General features: G+C 39.0%; 1 protein-coding gene across 2 annotated transcripts in view; it reads left to right on the top strand.

Annotated features, from left to right (window-relative positions):
- Positions 1-12,440, top strand: part of FDX1 (ferredoxin 1) — a 39,263-nt gene extending 26,823 nt beyond the window's left edge. For both annotated transcript variants that reach the window (XR_004950818.1, XM_016121119.2), the window contains one exon: positions 3,553-12,440. The gene's annotated coding sequence lies outside the window, so the exon portion shown is untranslated. The remainder of the gene's footprint in view (positions 1-3,552) is intronic.
- The last annotated feature ends 690 nt before the right edge of the window (positions 12,441-13,130 follow it).

The raw sequence follows: 13,130 nt of genomic DNA, 5'->3' as shown, positions 1-13,130 counted from the left end.
TAAAGCCACACAGTTCCTTGTAATACTCCAAAACAAATTGCTGTATAGAAACCTGTTTTGAAAGGGATAAAAGTACTCTACCATGATCAGCTTGCACTGTACTCACTAAATTGAGGCGTACATAAGAGTTTTAAATATACTTTTTCAATCATGCTAAAAAAATATTTTTTTACACATTTCTTGACAGTACAATCTAATTTTTTGATCATTGGATAGACCTTGTACAATAGATAAACCATTATTTGACACAGAAGCTCAAACACTTTGGGGAAAATGTAATAATCCCAGAAGGGTTCCATTTAACATAATTCTGTAATGAGGAGGTACATGCTCTAGCTGCTTGCTCAGTTTTGAGCTGTGTCCTATATCACCAAATGAAATTGCCAATAAGATTCTCATGTATATAGTGATTTCAAGGGATGTGGTCTATCTAAGATCAGATTTGAATTATGGAATCAAAAGTAACAACTCCATATCTTTTTTTTTTTCTTTTTCAGTCTCATACATTGTTATATTCCAAAGCCCTTGAGGAGATCTGGCACATACGAGGTGTTTAATCAGTATTAGTTGAATTTGTTGAATGAAGCGCCTATGAAAAAAATCTCCTTTTTCCACCACGGTGCCCTGAAAGGTTTCTAGGATAAAATAGCTGGAGCTCAGAGGAGAAAATCTCAAGTTAGAGTTTTGGATTAAACAAGTATAATTATATTAAATGAGTCTGCTAAACCAACCAAAAGCAGAAAGGAGCTTCTGAGGTTAAAGTCTTGGTTATAATTCTTGTCATGGCGATAAGGAGGCAAACTTTCAAGTGTTTTTTAATCTATTACTTTTGGCAGACAGTCAAACTCTTCAGAGGGACAAAATATTTCTTTTAAGAAGGCTGCCAGAATTTACTAAACAAAGCATTTATATATAGGGCAGTGAAGTGGACATACTTTGACTTGGCATCCACTTCTACCAGCTTCTTTATACTTGTGTGTCCTGGAGTGCACTGATGAGTGATCACACCTTACGGTATGGAGGGAGGTATCTTTTATTGTAGAGGACAAAAGGAGGGTGGTCCCAGGAAGCTGACTTTCCTGCTTTTTTCTTCCTCCACCTGGGACAAAAACATTTTCCAAGCGTTGCACCAGTTCTCAGCCTATGGCTGGTCACATTTGTGCAGTAATCATGCAGTCTTGGAGTTCTACCATAGGCCCAGTGAAACCCCGTCTTTTGGAGGTCAGAGCCTCATCTCGATGTGCTTAAAACGCATACCTCAAAATAGCTGTCATCAAGCTCAGAATTCATGCTGAGTATCAGGATGACAGAACTTATCACCAGGCATTAGATTATGAAACCACCTGTTGGCACTTGTGTCTCCACTATTACACAACTTTTTTTACTGCCACAAGTCTAATTTTGTGGGTGGACTATAGCCTTCCAAACCAAAAGTTGTTTGGAGAGAGAGCAAAGGAAAAACTAAACAGGAAATAAGTAAGCCAACAGTCATCACCTAATGCAACTGCACAGAAAAGTTGAAAATATTATAAGTGTTTTCAAAATGTTTGTAGATATCAAAGAGCCAAACCATCTGGGTGAAACATTCCATTAGTCTTATTTTTTTTGTAGGAGCATTAATTTTGAACTGGAAAAAGCTCATCCTTGCCCAAGTTAACATACTTTTCACTTAACACCTCATTCAAAACTCCCAAGCATGTTAACTTCTAATTAGTAATAAAACTTAAAAGAGCATGGCTATTAATGTTTTTCTTTTAAACATTTGTGCATGAGGCTTGAAAAGAAGAATCCCTTCCTATCCTTTGGCACTCACAGGTCCTGCAAAGACTAATTCTGTTCTAGCTCCTCCTCTGTCCCGTTGAGCCCTTTTTTATGTCTTTCCTTTTTATGTTGACCCAGCTCCTTCAGGTCCTCTGATTCTCTGGGGCAGCTTGCCTGTCCCTTCTCACCTGACCCTACCCTTGTCTCTGTCCTCCATTTGTGTAGTGTAGTGCCTATTACATCCTCCTTTTCCAAGTTGTCTTCCCATTCAACCAAATACTAGCACCAAGAAACTTGCAGAAGAGAGTTTATTAGTAGGACTCATTAGGATTTTAGAGATCTTTTCAATTTGATGACCTGATAAACCCAAACTGGAGATCTTAAGGAAGGAGGAGACATCTAGGAATGTTTAGGGTCAGTTTCTGAAGACTTGGGGGTCATCTGCAAGGTCCCATGTAGGGTCTGACAAATGAGATCATGTCCCCTCGGGGCAGAGGAGGACAGGAGGGTGGCAGCTGCTGCTATGTCATTCCATCCAACTGTTGCCAAATGGGATCGCAGGCCAATATTTTCAGATTATTTTTTCAAGAGAAAGTAGGACCCAAATTTGCCTGTGAAATATAATTGTTATGTTTGTGCAAGGATTTTTAAGTTGTTTTACTTTGTTTTTAATACATGGGTTGAATCAAACAGCCATAACGGATATAGCAGGCTGCCACCTTGCAATATCTGGTTTAAAGAATCCCTGTGAAGTGGGTCAATTGAGCCCTAATTAAGACTTTCATTATACTCAGAAACCTCTGAAATGTCAACATGGGTCTCTTTCAGTGAATTTGATTTTTAGGAAACCTCAGAATTGATTCATCTGCTAAGAGATTCTCTGGTCTTAGGAGGCAGGGCAGACCTGGGGTAAGCCTGTAGGTTGACTATAGATTGCAGTAGATCACCTGGCCCGTCAAGGCTGTCTGCTTGGTTCTAAGGTGACCTGTAGGCTCAGTAGGTTTCTGATGGGTATGTATTCTCTCTGGTCACCATGTGAATAGGGCCAGGTGCATCATCCAAGATCTTACCAGGTCTTACTTTAATAGACTTAAGAAACCTTTGATAAACCTGGATTAAAACTACCTTCTATTAGAATGATCAATCTAGTAAGTGGATCATTTCACATTCTGCAATTGAAGTCCAAGCCCCTTCATACACTACATAAGAGACCCTGAACCTCTCATGTTATGCTGTTGTCACACAGAACCCCTGCAGTTCCCTGCAAATATTGTATAGTTTCATAACACTGCATTTGCTCAGACTGATTCCGGGAGCACCTCTTGCTCCTTCTGAGCGAGGCTAACTCTTGATGCTCTTTTAGATGTCTCTGGGAAGTCTTTTATGAACTAGCTGGCACTAAATGTCACCTTTCTAGGCCTTCCCAGGATATAGTTTCATTTTAGCATTTACTGTATTATAGTGTATTGAGATTGGCTGTTGGTGTTGCTGCTACTAAGCCATAAGCACACCTTTTGTATTATATTGCCCAGAGCGTGGTGCCTGATACACACTAGTCAATAGATGCTTGTACTAAAATATTGGAAAGCAGGACATGGGTGCCTTCATGCTAGGGGGACAAACCATGTGAACATTAGGGGTGGGTGGGGGCGGGAAGTAAACATATAAAGTCCTATATATCCCAAACTCAGGAGTTATAGTGTGACAAAGAGTTGCCTTAGAGCCCTATAATATGTTTCATAGTTACTTTCAGCTAAATTTTTTTTCTTGTCTTTTTTTATGTTTTGGAAGGGCAGAGACTTCTGATCTAATAAGATGTGTGAACTTGGATGAAGAAGGAAGGAAGGAAGATAATATCCATTTATTCATTTAATGAATATTCATTGAACACCTCAGTGCTGGGGATTCAGCAAGCACTAAAGAAAACAATTAAATCCCTGTCCTCACAGCTTCCTTTCCAGTTGGGGAAAATAGAAAACACATGAAAATACAGTGTATTTTAAACAGTGATAAGTGCTTTGGAGAGTAATAAAGCAGAAAGGAGGGATATTGGTGTTGAGCTGGGGAAAGTAAGGAGCTACAATTTTAAACAGTGCCCTCTGTGGTGGAAATCGTCTCAGGGTAGACAGGGCCTATGGAGCAGATGGGCCAGGGTGGACTAGGAGGGTGGTCAGAAAGGTCAATGAGTGGAAAAGAGGAATCTCTAGATGGTGCAGGCAGGCCCCTTAGGCCACAGCAAGGACATGGCTTTATTCCTGTGGGATGGAAGCTGCTAGAAGGTTTTAATGAAAGCGGTGTGATGCTCTGACGTATACATGTGTGGCTTTCTGTACTAGGTGTTCACATAAACTACCTCATTTAATCTTATAAAGTACCTTGCAAGGTGTGTGGTCAGAAAATTATCATTATTTTGCAGGTGAGGACTAAACCTTTGAGGTCAAATATACATTAAGTTGGGGAGCCAGGAAGACAACCATTGTAAGCCCTGACTTCTTCCTTACAGAAATGATACCTATAAGCCCTATACAATAATTGTGAAAATGGAATGGTAAAAAAGGGCCTAGCAAAGTACTTAAGCAGCTCAGTAAATGTTAATTTTCTTTGTCCCAGGGTCATGCACACAATAACAAAGTCAACACTAGGTAGAAGACCTCTCCACCTTTAGAGAACCTAAAGTAAGCATATCCACATGCTCATAGATTTTAGTTTCCTTCTCTCCTTATTTTCCCCTCCTGCCTCTGGCTTCAGTTTACTTATCTGTATATTGAGCCTGTTGGACTGGTCTTTAAAGGCAATTTCCAGTTAGAAAGTTCTTTATTGATTCTACCTCAACCAGTGGAGGGTTATGCACACTGGAGCATCATCAATCCCCAGTGGATGATTTGAGAGGTGTGATGATAGAATGGTTAGATTAAATGTCAATGTCACGATCAAGTTTGATTGTGTCAGTCTTGTCAAAGGGCCATAGCTCAGTGCCCCAAGGAAGATCTTAAGAGTTTCTGAAAATGAATGCAAAATGTCACTGCTTCCCAAGTGATGCTGGAGTGATCCTGCCTCTCATATGTCATCCTTATTATTTTATTCTGACCTTTACTTACTCTGACAGTTGTGGGTCTTTAAAAAGAAAGGATTTGAGAATATTACCATTATGCAGTTGCCTAGAAACAGGGCTTAAAATACATCTGGCTTTAATAGAAGAGCTAAAATGAGTTTTCATTTTTTGGCATTGTCTCTCTCTTTTCTTTCCTCCCTCCTCCCCCCATCTTTTCTTTGTATCAACCATGAATTGCAATAGAATTTCTCACTAATCCTTTCTGAACAGTTCGAAGCCAAGATACTGAATATTGAGAGCATTTTTCCATCATGGGAAGCTTTAGCAACCCTAACTTGGTATTATGAAACCTAATCCCTAGACCACTTACATGAAGCATGTATAGAATCTGTATTGTCAAATCACTCACCACTTACTCTCTCTGAGGAAGCTTTTGCCAGCACTCCTGAGAATGCTAGGAGGAGGAGATATTGTTTGTCTCTTCATCAAAACATGTTCTAATACAGGTGCCAAAATGGCTACATTTTCTGACCCATAAAAATTTCTATTCACCACTGTAACCTATAGTCTAGGATTCAGCCTCTCTTCTTTCTACCTCTTTTATCATTGCAGTGTTCAGTATGCCCACATCTAGTGCATGCTGCAAACACAAGTTCTTATAATCTAATAGAGAAGAAAAAAGAGTGAAAAAGAGAAACAAAATATATGCCTTTTCTTCCATGTCCATTGTTTGATTTCTGCCTGTAGAAATATACTAATCTGTAGCAATGCTTCTGGTAGCAAAGGTCACGCACAGCCTTATTAGTTCATGAGTCTGGAAGTCCGAAGGCCAGGTCAGCATACCAACCGCCACTGAAAGACACTTCGTGGAGGTTCAGTGAGTTCTCCAAGGAGAGGGATGGGGATACTCAAATTCAGGTAAGACCTGGTCTAGAAGTAGTTCCAATTGCTCTACATCACCTCTAGGCTGTTCCCAAACTTGTCTGTTCATTAAAAACACCTAAGGGCTTGTTAAAAGGGCTTATTCAAACCCTTTCTTCTGAAGAGTGATGCAGCAGGCATGGGTTAGAACTTGGAAAACAGTTTTTAACGAGCACCTTGGGTGATCCTTATCAGGCAAATTTAGGAAATACAGGCCAACAGGATAGAGACCAGGCCCCTTAGAATTAACTACACACAAGGCTTTCTATGACTTCGCTGAAGTTTCATCTTTGTTTGCTCAGACTTTTGGTTTCAAATATCACACCCATATGTACCACCTTGTTGCATGACTCCAGGCCTTTGCTTGTGGCTCTGCACCTTCCTTACAAGGTTTCCTGTGCTTTAAGATTCAATTCAGGTATCCCTTCCTTGTATTTCTGAGTGCTCTGCTCTTGCTCCAAACACAGGAACAGCACCTATCAGTTTATTTAAGTTACTGGTTTACCTGTCACTATCCCATGTCCCGCTTTCTTTATTTCAGCTCTACCTTATACTTGTCAATTTGAATGCAAGGGAACTTGCCTGTTTTACATTCATGTATGCTCCATCCCAAAGTCCTGTAAGAGGACCTGGCACGTGGCAGGCACTTAATAACTCTGCAGACACTAGACTGTGAGCTCCTTGAGAGCCAGGTCCTTCATCTCTGTAACCCCTCACACCTTGTCCTGTGTCAGTGACTCAAATGTTCGCTGAATGAATCGTTAAGAAATTTGACTTTGTAACTAGGCTCGGGCCCATTCAGGGCTCTTAGTGGAGGGAGAATTAAGCAAATGCAACTTTGCAAGGAGAGTCAACTGCGAGAAAAGCACGAAAACTGAAAAAAGGTAGAGGAAGGAGAGACATATAAGGAGGAGAATGTTAGGGAAAGTTGCCTAAGTGATGGGGTAAGAAAAGTTTTGAGAAGAGAATAAGTGCTGATTGTTGACTCAGTTTTTGTTGGTAGTTTTCGAAGGAAGCCCAAGGTTCACCAGAGCCATCTCCATACATAATATACCCTCCCCTTAAAAGGCTCTGCACACAGCGTAACCCAGAGCTAGCACTGACTCGGCGAGGAGGGCACCATGGTTAGGAGGGCAGAGTCTATAGTCAGAGTGCCAGGGTCCCACTCCTGGTTGCACTCCTACATACCTCTTTCTTGAGCAGAATGTGCATATCATCTATGCCTTCAGTCCCCTTATTTATAAAATGGTTATACTAGTAGTATTTATATCATAGGGCTGTTGTAATAATTATAGTAATTGATACAAAGTACTTAATACAGTGGGTGTCACCTAGTGGTTAATTGAAGTTCGTGTCAACAGTGCTCTGCTAGGCCCTTGGTACAGTATATATTAAATAGGAGAGTATCTGAGAGTATGAGCTTTTGACAGAGGTGTGTAGAGGCCTAGCTCTACAGCTTTCTAGAATTGTGACCTCAGGCAAGTTACTTAACTTCTGACCTTCAAGTGTAAAGTGGGGAAAATAGCAACTATTTATTGAGTACTTACTATATGCTCAGTACTTTACATCCATTAGCTTGCATGAGCCACACACTCATCCTATAAGAATATTACCCTCATATACCCATCACCCAGTTTTATCAAGTATCAACGACTAGTGATCACTGTTTCATCTATGACCTCACCCCTCCCCCACCCTTGTTCCCCTTTCCCACCCACATACCTGGTTATTTTCAAGCAAAACCCATAGTCAGATTATCACTTCATCTGTCAATGTATTTTATAACATTTTGGTAGTTTCTCCACATCTGGAATTTCTCCAAGTAACAATCTTGGTTCTGGACAGGGAACACAGTTGAACACCTTGCCTGTTACCACCAGTCTTATTTTTCAACTTCTGAACCACCTTGCCCAGCCCACTGTTGAGCTCATACTGTTTAGGGTGCAGGCAGAGCTAGAGTGAGAGGAAGAATGAAGCTAAGCACCCTGTTCGCCAATTGAGAAGGCCATCTGTCTGACAGCATAATAGGAAATTATGTCTTTTGCCTCTTTCTTCCTTGTGCAAATAAATTGGATAAGGATGCCTGGGGTGACTGCTCCGGGCCACAGCCAAGCCAGACTCTCCCTGTATAAACCTGTTTCCAGACCTAGAACTGTCCAACATAGCATACTGCCACAATTGCTTAGAAAAAAACCAGGATGCTCTTGTGGGGACTGTTTCAGGGCCACTGAGACCTCTTTAGAACTGGTTTCCTTAAAGTAACAATGAGCTTTTAAGCAGAACAGCAAAAAACAAAAACAACAACAACCCTACAAAACAAAACAAAAAATGCACAACCATTTTGACTAAATTATCACTTGGTCTTGTCACACCAGGCTATCATTTTGGCTAACTTGTCAAAAGTTCTTCACATTTCAAGTCCGAGAGGATTCTAAAATAACCTGAATTCTCTGGTGAGCAGAAAACTGTCCTGAGTATTTTCCTTCCTTTAGATAATGTGTTGATTAGAGTTTCTTTTCTTTTTCCCACTTTGCTACTTAAGCAGTTAGCTCTAAATAGATTGGCTCACCACTGCTCCAAAGAGCAATCCTTGTATAAAAAGGAAATATAGTCAAGCTGCAACTTCCTAATTCTGTAGGTTATCAGTTCCTCCTGAACAAGATCCTGAGAGGACTTTGAGGGAACACCAGGGCCCTTGTCCTAAAGGAATGCTATTCTGTACAAGGCTCAGGGCAAGAAGAATGCTTTCCCTTTGCAAGTAACCAAAATCATTCCTAAAAGGAAGGGATCATGAAAATAAGCTAAGATAGTTCTCTTTTTGGAGGCTGTGGTGTATATGCTCACTTCACTCCTCTGTTGAGGTTGGATTCCAAGTCCCAGCTGGAGGATGCATCTTGTCATTCCGTTACTCAAATCCTAATGAACACAAGAAAGGTGGTAGCTGCAGAAAGTTCTCAGCTAGCAAAGGAACTACTGAAAATAAAATAGAATCCTTGTCCTAAGGACAATCTCAGACTTTACCCTGGCCAATTGAGAGATTGTGGGGTTGAGACTGGCCACATAAAACAGTACAGACAGGGAAAGATAATAGCAACTCTCAGAAGTCAACAGTCTTTTCTAAAGATTAAGAAGCAAGTAGAGATGGGTGAACTTTCAACCAAATGCCTCAACTTTGTGTGGATGGTAAGTGAGAAGTTAAGTGAGAGGAGCCCATTCTAGAGGGCATAGCAGAATCTTGGAGGGAGGGTGGTTAGGGAGATGTAAGAAAGACTTTTACATTTATCAATTTATCAAAAGGAGACTGAAATTTAAAAAGGAAAAAAATGAGGAATGGAAGAAATACAGAGGACGAAAAACGCTTATCTAACTCAGTGACCTTTCAAATGATTATAGGGTGGCTGAGTGCACACGTGTTATTAGTTGCTAGGAAAATGAGTTGCAATCCAATGCTATAGAGCCTCATGTCATGGGGGGGTGTTGGTGAACAGATTTTTTCAAAGTGCTAAGGCCGACCTTTTTCTTTTATTCCTCTGGTGGGAGTGGGCCATATCTAAGGTGGGAGGGTGAGGGGCCTTTATTTTTCCTGGAAGGGGTTTTCAGCCTGTGACCTAGATGTTACCAGAAGCACTTTTGGACCCGAAATTTCAGGAATATCTTTCCATAACATTAACATAACATAATATCAGTTTTACTGCCTGTGGAGGTCCACGGTCAAATTTCTACCAATTCTTAGGGACTCGCCCTTCCATAGCCCTATGTTCTTGGTTTCGCACATGTTACTTTGGCCCTTACTATGTTGATTAAAACTTGAAACTCGGCCCTTTCAACAGTTTCCAAACACACACATAGACATATAAACCCCACAAAGAAGTTTATAAGCATATATTTGTAACTCTATGACTTTACTAAAGAACTGGATACTGAAGTTAGCACACACCAAATAACATTTAAAAAATTCACTTTTTTGGAGAGAGAGACCAATTTTGTGGATTGGAAGATTCAATATTTTTAAAATGCCAAGTTTCCCCGAACTGATCTGTGAATTCAACACACTATCCATTAAAATTTCAAGAGGTTTTTTTGTTCAGTAGAAATTGACAAGGCGATTCTAACATGCATATGGAAATGCAAAGGACCTAGAGTAGCCAAAACATTTTCAAGAATAAGAACAAAGTTTGAAGACTTATACTTCAAGATGTTTTATAAAATACAGTAGTCAAGACATTCTGATATTGCTATAAAGATAGTTATATGGGTCAATGAAACAGAATAGAGAGTTTAGAGATAGATTCACATATACATGATGGTCAAATGATTTTGACAAAAGTACAGTGGCAATTCAGCAGAAGAAAGATGGTTATTCAGCAAACGGTGCTGAAATGTTAGGTATCCATATGCAAAATATGATCACTGATCCATACTTGCCCCGTGTGCAAAAATGAACTCAAAATTGATTATAGATCTAAATATAACACCTAGAAGTATAAAACTTCTAGAAGAAAAGGTAATATCTTTGTGACTAAGTTAAAAAAAAAAATTTTAGCTCTGATGCCAAAAGCACGGTCCATTATAGAAAAAAATAAAATAAATTGGACTCCATCAAACTTAAGAAATTTTGCTTCAAAAGACACTGTTGAAAGAATGAATAGTCAAGCCACAGACTGGAAGTAAATATCTGCATATGACATATCCGATAAAGGACTTATGACCAAATACACAAATAACTCAAAATTGAATAATTAAATCCAATAAGAAAAGCAGGGAAATATTTTAATGGGCACTTCACCAAGGAAGATACATGTATGATAAATAAGTCCATGAAAAAATGTTGAATATAATTTATTATTAGAGAAATACTAATTAAAAGCACAATGAAACATTTCTACATTTCTTTAGAATGTTAAAAATTAAAACGGTTGATACAAGTGTTAGCAAGGATGTGGAGGAATGAGAAATCTCATACATTTCTGCTACAAACATTTTGGAAAATAACTTCTTAAAAAGTTAAACATAAACCTAAAATATAACCCAGCCACTCCTAGTGGAATGAGAGCGCTTTTTCCATACAGAGACAACAGAACTGTTCAGAGCAGCTTTATTTGTGATAGCCACAAACTGGAAGCACCCTAAATGTCCATCGACAGGTGAATGGATAAACACATTTGATATATTGATACAATGGAATGCTTCTCAGAAATGAAAAGGAGTAAACTATTGACACACACTAAAACAGGAATGAACCTTAAAATACAGAGTGAAGGACACCAGACAGAAAAACAGTACATATTTCATTTACATGAAATTCTAGAAAATGCAAACTAATTTGTAGTGACTAAGATTGGTGGTTTCCTGGGTGGGAACCCAGGAATTATAAAGTGGTATAAGGACACTTTGTGGGTAATGACTTTATTCACTGTCTTGACTGGGATGAAGGTTTCAACTTATCAGATAGTATATTTTAAATATGTTCAGTTTGTCAATTATACCTCAATAAAGCTATTGTTGAAAACCCAGTGTAGATGTTTCTGCTCTCCAAAGTCCTATTTTAGGCCCCCCACCACGGGGGAGCTCTTCTCTTGGTCTTTCCCACATCATTCTTTGACTCTTCTCTCCTCCCCTCCATTCTCTCTCCCCACCCACCTTCTCCTGCTCCAACAGTAAATTTCTTTCCTTGTCTGGTGCTGAGCATTTCTGCCCTCATCCCTAAACTCTGAACTGTAGCTCTAGCTCAGATCTCAGCCCTTTGCTTATCATTTATTCAGAACTTGGTGGTTCAGATCCCAAGTTCTGGAGCCAAAGTGAATGGATTCACAAGCTCTGCTCTGCCATTTCCCAGCCAGGAGCTTCAGCGAGTTACTCACCATCCCTATACCTGTTTCCTTACTTAAAAAAATGGCAATGAAATCAGTAGTACATATGCTTCCTATAAGATTTGCTGTGAGAGCCAAATAAGTTAGTAACTGTAGAACACTTTGAATAATATTTAGCATATAGTCAGTATTCAATACATGCTAGTTGTTATTATTCTAGGACTTAAAATCACTTTTCTAAGTTCAGATAATTCTTCCCTTAAGAGGAATTACAGTTGTCTCTGCTCACCCACAGGGGATATATTCCAAGACCCCCAGTGGATGCCCAAAATCACAGATAATACCGAGCTCTGTATATACTGTTTTTCCTTTATATTCTCATCTATGATAAAGTTTCATTTATAAATTATGCACAGTAAGAGATTAACAACAATAACAAATAAGAAAATAGAATATTTATTACATATCCTGTGATAAAAGTTATGTGAATGTGGTCTCTCTGTCTCTCTCAAAATATCTAGTCCATTGCCTTAACCACTTGGCCACAACTACACGGTTTCTCTCAGAATACCTTATTGTATTGTACTCACCTTTTCACTTAAAGGAAGCATTTTACGATTTCTCTTTGGCATATACGAACTACCAGCATCACTAGGTCTCCAGACTGCAGGACTGCTGTATAGATTTTAGATTTACCAGTCTTCATAATTGCATGAACCAATTCATTAAAATAAATATTTACTAGATAGATACAGATATAGATATAGATAGATATAGATACACATTTTATCAATTGCATTTCTGTGGAGAAACCTAATAGAACGTTCTCTTGTTAAAATATTTTCAAAGTTTTTGATAGCCATTTTCAAATTTCTCTGAAAGGGCTTAACAATGAATATTCCCCCCCCCCCCCAACAATGTATGAAAGAACATGAACTGACAATTCACAAAAGAAGAGAAATATAGTGTGAGATTGTCTTACCCACACCATTTAACGGTCATCATTTAAAAATCCTATTTATATATTATATGGAAAGAAACATCTCAATGTGGCTTGAAAACACATTTCTTTTTCTAATTAAAGTAATTGAGCATTTCTTTATAACATTTTAACAGATAAATATTCACGTATTTTTTCTCTATATTTTGTAAGGAGTGAGTTTTTTTTTTTTTACATTTAAGTTTCTGGAATTCATTTTGGTGTATTGTGCATGATTTGGATCTGATTTGATTTCTTCCAGAATGGCTGATATAACTGGTTGAATGCCTTTCATTGTCTAATCCACTGGGCTGTGGTTTTTCTCATCTAGTTGAGAGGGTTGGATGAGAAGGGCTTCTCACATTAGAGTCACCTGAGCACCTTTTAAAAGCACAGTTGCTTGGGCTTCACTCGAGTTTTTATTTCAGTTGATCTGGGGGTGGAAATTGGAAATTTTTCTCTTTTGGTTTTTAAAATTATTTAATGTGCAGCCAGTTGTGAGAATGATTGAGCCACATGACCTCTGAGGTCATACACCTCTAAAGTTCAGATTTAAAGTGAAACCACTGTAACAGCTGGGAACCCCACTGCTCTCCAGGCTGGTGGA

Source organism: Rousettus aegyptiacus, unplaced genomic scaffold, assembly GCF_014176215.1.
Source record: "Rousettus aegyptiacus isolate mRouAeg1 unplaced genomic scaffold, mRouAeg1.p scaffold_m13_p_5, whole genome shotgun sequence".
Classification (NCBI taxonomy): domain Eukaryota; kingdom Metazoa; phylum Chordata; class Mammalia; order Chiroptera; family Pteropodidae; genus Rousettus; species Rousettus aegyptiacus.
This window is presented reverse-complemented; position numbering and strand designations above follow the sequence as displayed.